This window comes from Colius striatus, unplaced genomic scaffold (assembly GCF_028858725.1).
Source record: "Colius striatus isolate bColStr4 unplaced genomic scaffold, bColStr4.1.hap1 scaffold_40, whole genome shotgun sequence".
Taxonomy (NCBI): Eukaryota; Metazoa; Chordata; class Aves; order Coliiformes; family Coliidae; genus Colius; species Colius striatus.
The window spans coordinates 1,669,062-1,681,398 of NW_026908523.1; the positions used below are offsets into that span (position 1 = coordinate 1,669,062).

The 12,337-nt window shown below is 46.2% G+C and overlaps 1 pseudogene; it reads right to left on the bottom strand.

The window, feature by feature from the left end:
* Positions 1-5,074: 5,074 nt before the first annotated feature.
* Positions 5,075-7,314, bottom strand: LOC133629358 (DNA-(apurinic or apyrimidinic site) endonuclease-like; annotated as a pseudogene).
* Positions 7,315-12,337: the final 5,023 nt, after the last annotated feature.

Sequence of the window (12,337 nt, forward strand, 5' to 3'; positions counted from 1 at the left end):
CATGGCCGGATATTAGAAAGAAGTTAGAAAAGTTGGAAGATTGGCAGGAGAAAGGGTTGGACGAGTTGCTAAGGGAAGGTCTGATGAAATGGAATACAGAGGATGACGAGCAATTAGAGAATTTAAAAACTGATTTAGTAAATGCCCCAGTATTGAGTCTGGTGAATACCTGGAGGCCTTTCTATCTATTTGTTAACACAGAGGGTGGAACAGCCTTCGGGGTCCTAACGCAGGAATGGGCAGGTAACAAGAAACCCGTGGGGTATTATTCCAAGTTATTAGATCCAGTTAGTCGTGGTTGGCCTACTTGTTTACAGGCCATAGTTGCTACTGCCCTCTTAGTCGAAGAAGCTGGAAAAATAACGATGGGAAGAGAATTAAAGGTATACACCCCTCATAATATACGAGGAGTATTACAGCAGAAAGCTGATAAATGGATTACGGATGCCAGGTTACTGAAATATGAAGGGATCTTATTGCACTCTCCCAAGTTAGAGCTTGAAACAACTAATTTGCAAAATCCAGCTCAATTTTTGTATGGAGAACCGAGCGAATCTCTTTCCCATGATTGTATCAGGGTAATAGAATATCAAACCAAGATAAGGGAGGATTTAGAGGAAGAGGAGTTGTTATGTGGAGAGAAATTGTTCGTAGATGGATCATCCCAGATAGTGAACGGGAAAAGGAAGTCAGGATACGCTATAATAGACGGGAGCAGTTGGACAATTAAAGAATCAGGCCCCCTTAATATAAGTTGGTCGGCACAAGCCTGCAAACTATTCGCAGTATTGAGGGCATTACAGTTGTTAAAAGATAAGAGAGGAACAATATTTACGGATTCTAAATATGCATTTGGGGTAGTTCACACGTTCGGAAAAATTTGGGAAGAGAGGGGCCTAATGAATTCTCAAGGTAGGGATTAATACATGAGACCTTAATAAAGCAAACTTTGGAGGCATTAAGAGGGCCCAAACAAATTGCGGTAGTTTATGTAAAGGGCCATCGAAAGGGAACCTCCACACAAATAAGAGGGAACAATTTAGCAGACGAGGAAGCTAAGAAAGCTGCGTTACTGGTGATAAAAGCAATTGAACAAGATCCTGTACAAACTAAGTATGCTATGAAATTCACAAATCAGGAAAAAGGAAAACTGGAGCAAATGGGAGTAGTTGAACGAGAAGGAAAGTGGTGGTTACCTGATGAGAGAGAAATGCTCCCAAAAGGAGTAGCTTGGCGAGTTTTGAGAGAGTTTCATAGGCAAACCCATTGGGGAGTGCAGGCTCTAGTAGATCAATTTGCCAATAAATATATGACCCTGGGGGTGTATGATCTAGCAAAAAGAATTGTTGGAGAATGTTTAACATGTCAAAGGATAAATAAACAGCACCTTAGGGAAAGAGTCCCTGGGGGAAGGCAACTAGCCAAGAAGCCATTCGAAAGGATTCAGGTAGACTTTATGGAGTTACCGAAGGTAGGCAGATATAAGTATCTCCTAGTTTTTATAGATCACCTAACTCACTTTGTAGAGGCTTTCCCAGTAGCTCGGGCCACTGCAAGGACGGTAGTAAAAATATTATTAGAACATATCATACCTAGATATGGAGTCATGTCAGCTATCGATTCGGACAGAGGGCCTCATTTTACTTCCAAAATAATTCGAGAAACGTTAGAAGCTCTGGGAACTAAATGGGAGTATCATACTCCTTGGCACCCCGAAAGCTCAGGGAAAGTTGAAAGGATGAATGGGGAAATTAAAAAGCGCCTAACCAAATTAATGATAGAGACCAAAATGAGTTGGGTGAAGTGTCTCCCCTTAGCCCTCTTGAACATAAGGACACAACCGAGGGCTGATACAGGACTTTCTTCCTTTGAAATGTTATACGGAGTGCCCTATGATTTGGAAAAACCAATAGAACATCCTAAAGTGGAAGAAAAGATGTTGCAAGAATACCTTATAGAGCTCATGAAAAGGAGGCAAGAACTGTTAAAGCGAGGCCTGGTGGTTCAGAGACCACCTTTAGATATAGCAATACATAGTATTAAACCAGGAGATCAGGTACTCATAAAGACATGGAAGGAATCATCGTTAACCCCTCGCTGGGAGGGACCTTTCCTTGTTTTACTTACCACAGATACTGCAGTCTGCACCGCGGAAAGAGGTTGGACACACGCTAGTTGGATAAAGGGTCCTGTCCTGCACACAGACTGGGAGGTCGCCGGGAAACCGGACGATTTGAAGCTGACCCTCAAGAGGAAACAGAGACGCGACGCATAGCCCTGGATACTAGGCTTCTTATGGACAATTGTAAAGAATCATATAAGTCGCACATCGCATGTCATGTATGTAAGCAATGCAGTCTGTGGGTATGTCGCGTGTGTAACGGGTGCGGGATACAGCAGTGAAAAAGCTTGAAACCTTAGATAACGAATATTGTAGAGGAGGTCGGTACAAAACGGTTCCACAATTAGAGGAGGAATTTATAACTAGGGATATACAGTGTAGCAAACTATTTAGGTACCTTCTAGACTATAAGTTCAGGCATTTGGGAGATAACTAAGAGAAAGTATAAGAAGTATTTTGGTAAGAAAAGATACAGGGAACATTCCAAACTTTGTGGGGATTCGGGACAGTGGCTAAGCCTTTGTATTCGAAAATAACCCTATTGGGTTGAGTATTGGAAAGTGGATTGTGGCAGAACAAGGAGAGAATTTAGGAGGCAGTCCCCTGAAGACTACAACTGCTGCCGAGAAGATAACTCACCCGGCTATTCTAAAGCAACGGAATAGGCCCAGGGTAAGGCAGGGGGGTATCCTTGTGGGGATCAGCAAGTGCCTCTGAAAACTTCTAAAATGAAGTAGCTCCGTTAAATAGAACAATCCTCAACAAAATGAGACTTCGCTGGCAGACTTTTCAGCCAACCAGGGGCTGGGTCACTCTCCCTAATCCTCCTTACCTTACACCAACCTTTGGACCCTGTATTCTAAATCGATTTATTGAACTAATTAAAAATCGTATAGAGCAAGCACACCTTATGCTGCTACAGAAACGTGGTACTAATGAAGAAGCCGAAATGGCCTTATTAGCCCGAGACGCAGTAACTCGATTTGATCAACAAATAAATGAGTGAAAAGGAAAGGGGGGAATTGTAATGGGTGATGGTAAAAATTGTTATTGTTGAGCAAATCGAGTGGGATTCAGTTGTGTTGTGCATGTTGTTATAAGCAATGACTCTGTTTGTGTAAGTTTTATTATGTCTTGTAATAGTAGTTAAGTGGTTAAGCCAACACCTGGGCAGCGCTGGGAAGGTGCAACAAAATAGCGAAACTTCAAAGGCAGGAACACCCAGCAACATTTTTCACCAATCTGGAGCCGGTAGATGAGCAAGGAGGACGCGTGGACACTGTCGACTGACCAACTGACCCATTCGTCAAAGTGTCCGAGCCCATGAAGGGGGGGAAAACATATATAAGGACATGCAAAGAATGAATGTGTGTGCCGTGGCGGAACTGTTGCACTTCCCCCGGTCACCCAGCGCTGTTTGCCCTTTTATCGCTTGCTACAATTGGTTTAATAAAATTCTGTTTGGTTAAGAAAGCTTTAGAGGCTGATTCCTCTATAACAGGGAGCAACTGGGATGAGCTGGGAGGGCACTGAGAGGGAACTGGGAGCATCTGGGAGGGAACTGAGAGCAACTGGGATGAGCTGGGAGGGCACTGAGAGGGAACTGGGAGCAACTGGGAGGGAATTGGGAGCAACTGGGATGAGCTGGGGGGGACTGAGGGGGCTGGGAGCAACTGGGAGGGAACTGGGAGCAACTGGGATGAGCTGGGAGGGCACTGAGAGGGAACTGGGAGCATCTGGGAGGGAACTGAGAGCAACTGGGATGAGCTGGGAGGGCACTGAGAGGGAACTGGGAGCAACTGGGAGGGAATTGGGAGCAACTGGGATGAGCTGGGGGGGACTGAGGGGGCTGGGAGCAACTGGGAAGGAACTGGGATGAACTGGGGAGGAACTGGGAGGGAACTGGGAGCAACTGGAATGAGCTGAGAGGGCACTGGGAGGGAAGTGGGAGCAACTGGGAGGGGACTGGGATGAACTGGGAGGGAACTGAGGGGAACTGGAGGGAACTGGGAGCAACTGGGATGAACTGGGAGGGAACTGAGGGGAACTGGAGGGAACTGGGAGCAACTGGGATGAACTGGGAGGGGACTGGGATGAACTGGGATCAATTGGGAGGGGACTGGGACAAATTGAAGGGAACTGGGAGGGACTGGGAAGGGGTTTTGGTTTTTTATCCCACTTTCAGCCAGTTTTGACCCATTTTTGAACCATTTATTCCATTATCCCCCAATTTTATCCCATTTTCAGCCAGTTTTGACCCATTTTGACCCATTTTTTACCACATTTATTCCATTAACCTCCAATTTTATACCACTTTCAGCCATTTTTGACCCATTTTGACCCATTTTTTACCCATTTTGACCCATTTTTGACCCATTTATTCCATTATCCTCCAATTTTATACCACTTTCAGCCATTTTTTACCCATTTCCCCCCATTTTTGACCCATTTTGAGCCATTTGACCCATTTTCGACCCATTTCCCCCCAGTTTTGACCCATTTCCCTCCATTTTCAGCCATTTCTGACTCATTTTCGACCCATTTCCCCCCATTTATCCCAGTATCTCCCACTTTTATCCCATTTTTGATGCATTTTGACCCATTTTTGACCCATTTATTCCATTATCCTCCAATTTTATCCCACTTTCAGCCATTTTTGACCCATTTCGACCCATTCCCCCCATTTTTGACCCATTTATTCCATTTTCCCCCATTTTTTACCCATTTTGACCCATTTTTGACCCATTTATTCCATTATCCTCCAATTTTATCGCACTTTCAGCCATTTTTGACCCATTTCCTCCCATTTTCAGACATTTTTGAACCATTTCCCTCCATTTTGCCCCATTTCTGCCCCATTTCCACCCCATTTTGCCCCATTTCTGCCCCATTTCCCCCCATTTCCCTCCATTTTGACCCATTTTTGCCCCATTCCCGCCCCATTTTTGCCCCTCAGCCTGCCCCCTCCAGTGCCAGGTAGATCCCCACGGGACAGTGGTCGCTGCCTTTGGCCCGCTGCTCGATCCTGCTGTCGCACAGATCCTTCCTGTCCCTCTGGGACCACAGGCAGTAATCCAGCCTCCAGCCCACATTCCTGGCCCTGGCCCCGCTCAGGTAGGTCCAGAAGGTGAAGGCGTTGGGCAGTGATGGGTTAAACACCTAGAAGCTGTCGAGGAAGCCCGCCCCCAGCAGCTCCCCGAACGCCTCCCTCTCCTCCCGCGTGAACCCGGGGCTCCTCTTGTTCCCCGACGGGTTCCTCAGGTCCAAGGGCTGGTGGGCGACGTTGAGGTCGCCACAGATGGCGACCGGTTTGGACTGGTCCAGCTGGGACACGAAGGAGTGGAAGCGCTCGTCCCAGGCCTGCCGGAAGCTCAGGCGGCCCAGGCCTCGCCTGGAGTTGGGCACGTAGACGCAGACGACACGCAGGGCAGGGAACTCGGCCGTCAGCACGCGGCCCTTGGCGTCCAGCTCGGGGTCACCTGGCAAGGGGACACACAGACGGGGATAAAAAGGGGCTTTAGGGGCCCAAAAAGGGGCTCTAGAGGCCCAAAAAGTCACTTTAGTCCTCAAAAATCAACTTTAATGGCCTAAAAAGGCACTTTAGTGGCTCAGAAAGTCACTTTAGAGGCCTAAAAAGGGGCTTTAGAGGCCGAAAAAGTCACTTTAGAGGTCAAGAAGGGGATTTATTGGCTCAAAAAGGGGCTTGAGTGGCCCAAAAAGGGACTTTAGAGGCCTAAAAAGTCACTTTTGTACCTAAAAAGGGACTCTAGTAGCTCAAAAAGGGGCTTTAGTGGCCCAAAAAGTCACTTTAGTGGCCAAAAAGGGGCTTTAGAGGCCTAAAAAGTCACTTTAGAGGCTCAAAAAGTCACTTTAGAGGTCAAAAATGGGGTCCAGTGGCCTAAAAATACACTTTAGTGGCTCAAAAAGTCACTTCAGTAGCCAAAAAGGTCCTTTAGTGGCCAAAAAAGTCACTTTAGGGGCCCAAAAAGGGACTTTAGAGGTCAAAAAGGGGCTTTAGTAGCTCAAAAAGGGGGTTTAGAGGTCTAAAAAGTCACTTTCGTAGCCAAAAGGGACTTTAATGGCCTAAAAAGACATTTAGAGGCCTAAAAAGGGGCTTTAGAGGCCCAAAAAGTCACTTTAGTGGCCAAAAAGGGGCTCTAGAGGCCTAAGAAGTCACTTTTGTAGCCAAAAAGTCACTGTAGTGTCCCAAAAGTCACTTTAGAGGCCTAAAAAGATACTTTAGTAGCTAAAAAGAGGGTTTAGAGGTCTAAAGAGTCACTTTAATGGCTCAAAAAGTCATTTTATTGCCCAAAAAGGGGCTTTAGAGGCCTAAAAAGTCACTTTAGAGGTCAAAAAGGGGCTTTAGAGTCTCAAAAATGGACTTTAGAGGCCTAAAAAGTCACTTTACTGGCCAAAAAGTCAATTTAGAGGCCCAAAAAGTCACTTTTTGGCCTAAAAAGTCATTTTACTGGCCTAAAGAGTCACTTTAGAGGCCTAAAACGTCACTTTTGTGGCTTTAATGGCTCCTGAGGGCCCCAAATGGCCACTTAAGGCCTCAAAATGCCCACTTAAGGCCTAAAAATGGCTCCTAAAGGGCCCCAAATGGCCAGTGAAGGGCCCCAAATGGCACTTAAGGCCTCAAAATGGCTCCTGAGAGCTTCTGGTGGCCATTAAGAGCCCCAAATGGCCACTTAAGGCCTCAAAATGGCTCCTGAGAGCCCCAAATGGCCACTTAAGGCCTGAAAATGGCCACTTAAGGCCCCAAATGGCCACTTAAGGCCTCAAAATGGCTCCTGAAGGCCCCAAATGGCCACTGAAGGCCTCAAAATGTCTCCCGCGAGCCTGTGGCGGCCACCCAGGGCCTGGAAATGGCCAGCAGCGCCCCAGCTTTGGCTACTCACCCATGCCATAGGTGACAGCCAGGGGTTTGGTCCTGCTGAGCAGCCCCACGCCGCTGTAGCTGGGCCGGTCGCTGGGGCTGTGCTGGTGAGGGAAGGCCCCGAGGCTCCGCAGCTCCTCTGGCACCGACTCGGCCCCACATTTGGTCTCCTGGAGGCAAAGGACTTCGGGGGCATCGGCCTGGACCCACTGGGGGCGGGGGGGGAAGGGAGGTTTTGGGGCGATTTGAGGCGGTTTCGGGGCCGTTTTGAGCCCGTTTCAGGCACCATGTTGAGTCTCTTGGCGGGCGCCATTTCGTGGGGGGGTTTTGAGGCATTTTTGGGTTGTTCTGAGGCGCTTTTGGGTCATTTTCTGAGTCATTTCTTTGGATCTGTGTTTAAGAGGTTTTTTTGGGTCATTTTGGGTCATTTTGAGTGATTTTGAGTCACTTTTAAGTGGTTTTTTAAGGCCTTTTTGCATCCATTTCTGGCGCCATTTTCTGTCGGGTTTTTGAGGCATTTTTGGGTCATTCTGAGGCACTTTTGGGTCATTTTTTAGGTCATTTCTTTGGATCTGTGTTTAAGAGGATTTTTTGGGTCATTTTGGGTCATTTTGAGTGATTTTGAGTCACTTTTAAGTGGTTTTTAAAGCCCTTTTTGCATCCATTTCTGGCACCATTTTGTGTCTCTTTGTGGGTCATTCTGAGGCATTTTTGGGTCGTTCTGAGGCACTTTTGGGTCATTTTTTGAGTAATTTCTTTGAATCTGTGCCTAAGAGATTTTTTTGGGTCATTTTGGCTCATTTTGAGTGATTTTTAGTCACTTTTAAGGGTTTTTTTAAGGCTTTTTGCATCCATTTCAGGCACCTTTTTTAGTCCTGTGATGTCACAGAGCACTATTGCAGTGCCCAGATGTGCTGTAAGGTCACACAGCCCTGCTGCAAAGCCCAGATGTGCTGTTGTGTTACACAGTCCTGTTGCACTGTGCACATGTTCTGTGATGTCACAGAGCACTGCTGCCTTTCCCAGATGTGCTGTGATGTCACAGAGCACCGTGCCAGTGCCTAGTGATGCTGTTATATATCACAGCAGTGATTGAGTGCTCAGATGTCTTGTAATGTCACAGAGCACTGTAGCAGTGTGCAGTTGAGATAAGATGTTCTAGAGCACTGTTGCAGTGCCCAGATGTGCTGTGATGTCAGAGTCCTGTTTCAGTGCCCAGATATTATGTGAAGCCTTAGAGCACTGCTACAGTGCCCAGACGTCCTGTGATGTCACACAGCACTGTTGCTGTGCCCAAAGGTGATGTGATGTCACAGGATACTGCCGCAGTGTCCGGATGTGATGTGATGTCACAGAGCCCCATTCCAATGCCTAGATAAGCAATGATGTCACAGAGCAGTGTAGTGGTGCCCAGATGTGCTATCCTCTGCAATGCCCACATCTCCTGCAATGTCACACAGCTGTGTTGCAGTACCTAGTTGTGCTGTGATGTCACAAAGCACTGTTGCAGTGCCAACATCTGCTGTGATGCCACAGAGTCCCGTTTCAGTGCCCAGATATGATGTGAAGTCTTAGAGCACTGCTACAGTGCCCAAAAGTGCTGTCATGTCACACAGCCCCGCTGCAAAGCCCAGATGGGCTGTTGTATTACACACTCCTGTTGCAGTGCGCACCTGTGCTGTGATGTCACAGAGCACTGTTACAGTGCCCACATGTCCTGTGATGTCACAGAGCACTGTTGCAGTGTTCAGATGTGCTGTGATGTCAAACGTCCGCGGAAGAGGAAGACGGAGCACTGGAACAGGCTGCCCACAGGGTTTTTGGAGTCTCCTTCCTTGGAGGACTTCAGCATAAGCCTGGACACGTTCCTGTGCGACCTGACCTAGGTGAACTTGATTCTGGAGGAGGGGGTTGGTCTAGATGATCTCTAATGGTCCGTTCCAACCCCTACCATTCTAGGATTCTATGATGTCACACAGCCTGGATGCAGTACCCACATGTGCTGTGATGTCATGGAGCACTGTTGCAGCGTCCAGAGGTGATGTGATGTTATAGAGCACTGTAGCAGTGCCCAGATGAGCTGTGATGTCACACAGCCTCTCTGCAATTCCTCCATGTGCTGCAATGACAGAGCCCCATTGCAGTACCAACATGTGCTGCAATATCACACAGCCCTGTTGCAGTTCCCAGATGTGATGTCGCAGAGAACTCTTGCAGTGCCCAGATGTGCTGGATGTAATAGACTCCCACTGCAGTTCCCAGATTTGCTGTGATGTCACAGAGCACAATGGCAGTGCCCAGATGTGCTGTAAGGTCACAGAGCACTGTAACAATGTCCATTTGTGCTGTGATGTCACAGAACACTCTTGCAGTGCCCTGGAGTGCTGTGATGTCACAGAGCCCTGTTACAGGGCCCACACATCCTGTGATGTCACAGGGCACTGTTGCAGTGTTCAGATGCGCTGTGATGTCAAACGTCCGCGGAAGAGGAAGGTGAAGCACTGGAACAGGCTCTCCAGAGGACCTTAATCTGAATGAACAAATTGGGTAATGTCACTCACAGTAGAAAAACAAAAGGTTCAAAACCATTGCTCCCCATGCACTGCAGCAAAAATGTGTCTTAAACATTTGACCCTTAAGGGGGAAGATCTGTTCCAATATATACACCCCCTCTCACTTACCCGCTCCCCAACATGAACCTGAACAGGGACCCAGCAACCTGACAAGGATACATCCTGGAGGGCTGGTTCTAGGGAGGGCTCCCAGCCCTGTTCAGATAATAGTAATGTGGAAAAACGAGGACTCTGACACGGAATCTTCCTCATTGGTGTCCATGAGCACTCAATGCTGTACTCATTTAATAACCACCTTAAAGATCCCCTTAAATTCTAAAGTCAAACAGCATATAATTGCCCCATTAAGGCAAGGGGTTGGGCAGGGTGAGCCAGTACACATGAAAGTGCCTTTCTCACCTTCTGATTTCATTCTCTGAGAAAAAATCAACTGATCAATACTATAAGGAGCATCCAGATAAAGTTGGAAAGATAAAAAAAAAACAAAAGAGGAAAAAAACCCCACCAAAAAAAAGGGAAAAAAAACCCAACAGAGAACAGAACCCAATATAAACATGGGAGTAATGCATTCAGTTTTAAATACATGTAGAGGCACAAAAGGAACTAAAACTGCAAATATTGTGGCAGCCACAGGGAAAGAGGAAAATGGTCCATTTTTGCAACCCTTAAATTTGCAATTTGGCAATAAAGTGATAACATATGAATTTTTGTATGTTCCAGAATGTCCCATACCCCTGATGGGGAGGGACTTGTTGCCTAAATTAAATGCACAAATTTTCTTTGAAAAGGGAGACTTGTTACTAAAAATATTTACATCAAAGACAGGACAAATATTGATGATAAAAGAAAAACTAAAGGTGCTAGAATTACCTCCAGAAGTGGAGAATGCAGCGATCCCAATGGTGTGGGAAACTGAGATTCCAGGAAAATCACAATTGACACAACCAGTAAAAATTGAAATAAAAAAAAAAGTAAAATCGGTCAGGGTGAGACAATACCCAATAAAACCTGAGGCAAAACAAGGATTAAAAGTACCAATTGACAAATTTCTGAACTATCAAATTCTAGAAGAATGTCAGTCAGAGGATAACACACCTATTTTACCAGTACGGAAACTGAATGGAGAGTATAGGTTAGTTCAGGACTTAAGGCCCATAAATCAGATTGTGAAAGATATACATCCAGTTGTAGCAAATTTATATACCTTACTCACAGCTCTGAGAGAAAATGATCAGTGGTTTACAGTGCTTGATTTAAAAGATGCTTTCTTTTGTATCCCTTTGGAAAAGGAAAGTCGTGAACTATTTGCTTTTGAGTGGGAAAGCCCCCAAGCAGGACGCAAGGTGCAGTTAACATGGACACGGCTACCCCAAGGATCCAAGAACAGCCCGACTATCTTTGGAAGACAACTGGCAAAAGAACTGGAACTCTGGACTAATGAAAAGACAGTGAAACCGAGACCAGAGCATCTGCTTCTCCAATATGTGGATGACACCCTAATTGCCACAAGGGAAAGGTCAGCCTGCATACAAGTAACATTGAACTTTTAAACTTTGGGGGATTAAACGGGTACAAGGTATCAAAAGAAAAAGCTCAAATAGCAGCCAAAGAGTGATATATTTGGGCCTTGAAATTTCAAAAGGAGAACGGAGGCTGGGCACAAATGGAAAGGAAGCGATTTGTGCTATTCTGGAACCACACACTGTGCAGGAGTTGCTGGCATTTTTGGGAATGACAGGATGGTGCAGGCTCTGGATCATGGATTATGGTCTTATAGTCAAACCATTATATGAAGCCCAAAAATCTACCCTTTTACATGGGGCAAAGAACAGCAGGAAGCGTTCCGGAAGCTTAAAATAGCTCTGCTGACAGCCCCAGCCTTAGGCTTGCCAGATTGAACCAAAGACTTTCAGTTATTTGTTCATGAAAACCAGCATTTGTCTCTAGGAGTTCTGACACAGAAACTAGGAAGCTGGAAGAGACTGGTGGGATATTTTTCCAAACAACTGGACTTGGTGAGCAAGGGATGACCTTCCTGCCTGCGAGCAGTAGGTGCAACTGTCACACTGATCCAAGAAGCAAGAAAGCTGACCTTGGGAAGGACTGTTACAGTCTGTGTCCCACATATGGTAACCACAGTCTTGGAGCAAAAGGGGGGACATTGGTTATCCCCGAGCCAAATGATGAAATACCAGGTAATTCTCACTGAGCAGGATGATGTGGTGTTGAAAACAACTCATCTTCTAAATCCCGCAGTGTTTCTGAGCACTTCACAGGAAGAGCAACAGCTGGAACATGACTGCATTGCAACCATTGAACATACATATTCCAGCAGAGAGGACCTGAAGGATGATCCTCTTGAAAACCCTGAATGGGAACTGTTCACAGGTGGCAGCAGCTTTGTCATGAATGGAACTCGCCATGCAGGATATGTGGTAACAACTGAAAACATGATAATAGAAGCAAATGCATTGCCAAGCACAACTTCTGCACAGAAGGCAGAACTGATTGCATTGACAAGTGCTTTGGAATTCAGTAAAGGAAAACGAGTTAGTACTTGGACTGATTCAAAATATGCTTTTGGAGTAGTCAGGTCCATGGCACCCTGTGGAAAGAAAGAGGACTACTGTCTTCCCAGGGAACAAACAATAAGCATCAAAAGGAAATCTTGCAACTGCTAGTGGCAGTGCAGGAACCAGTTCAAGCAGCAATCATGCACTGTAAAGTACATCAGACAGGGAACTCAAGGAGAGTAAAATAGCA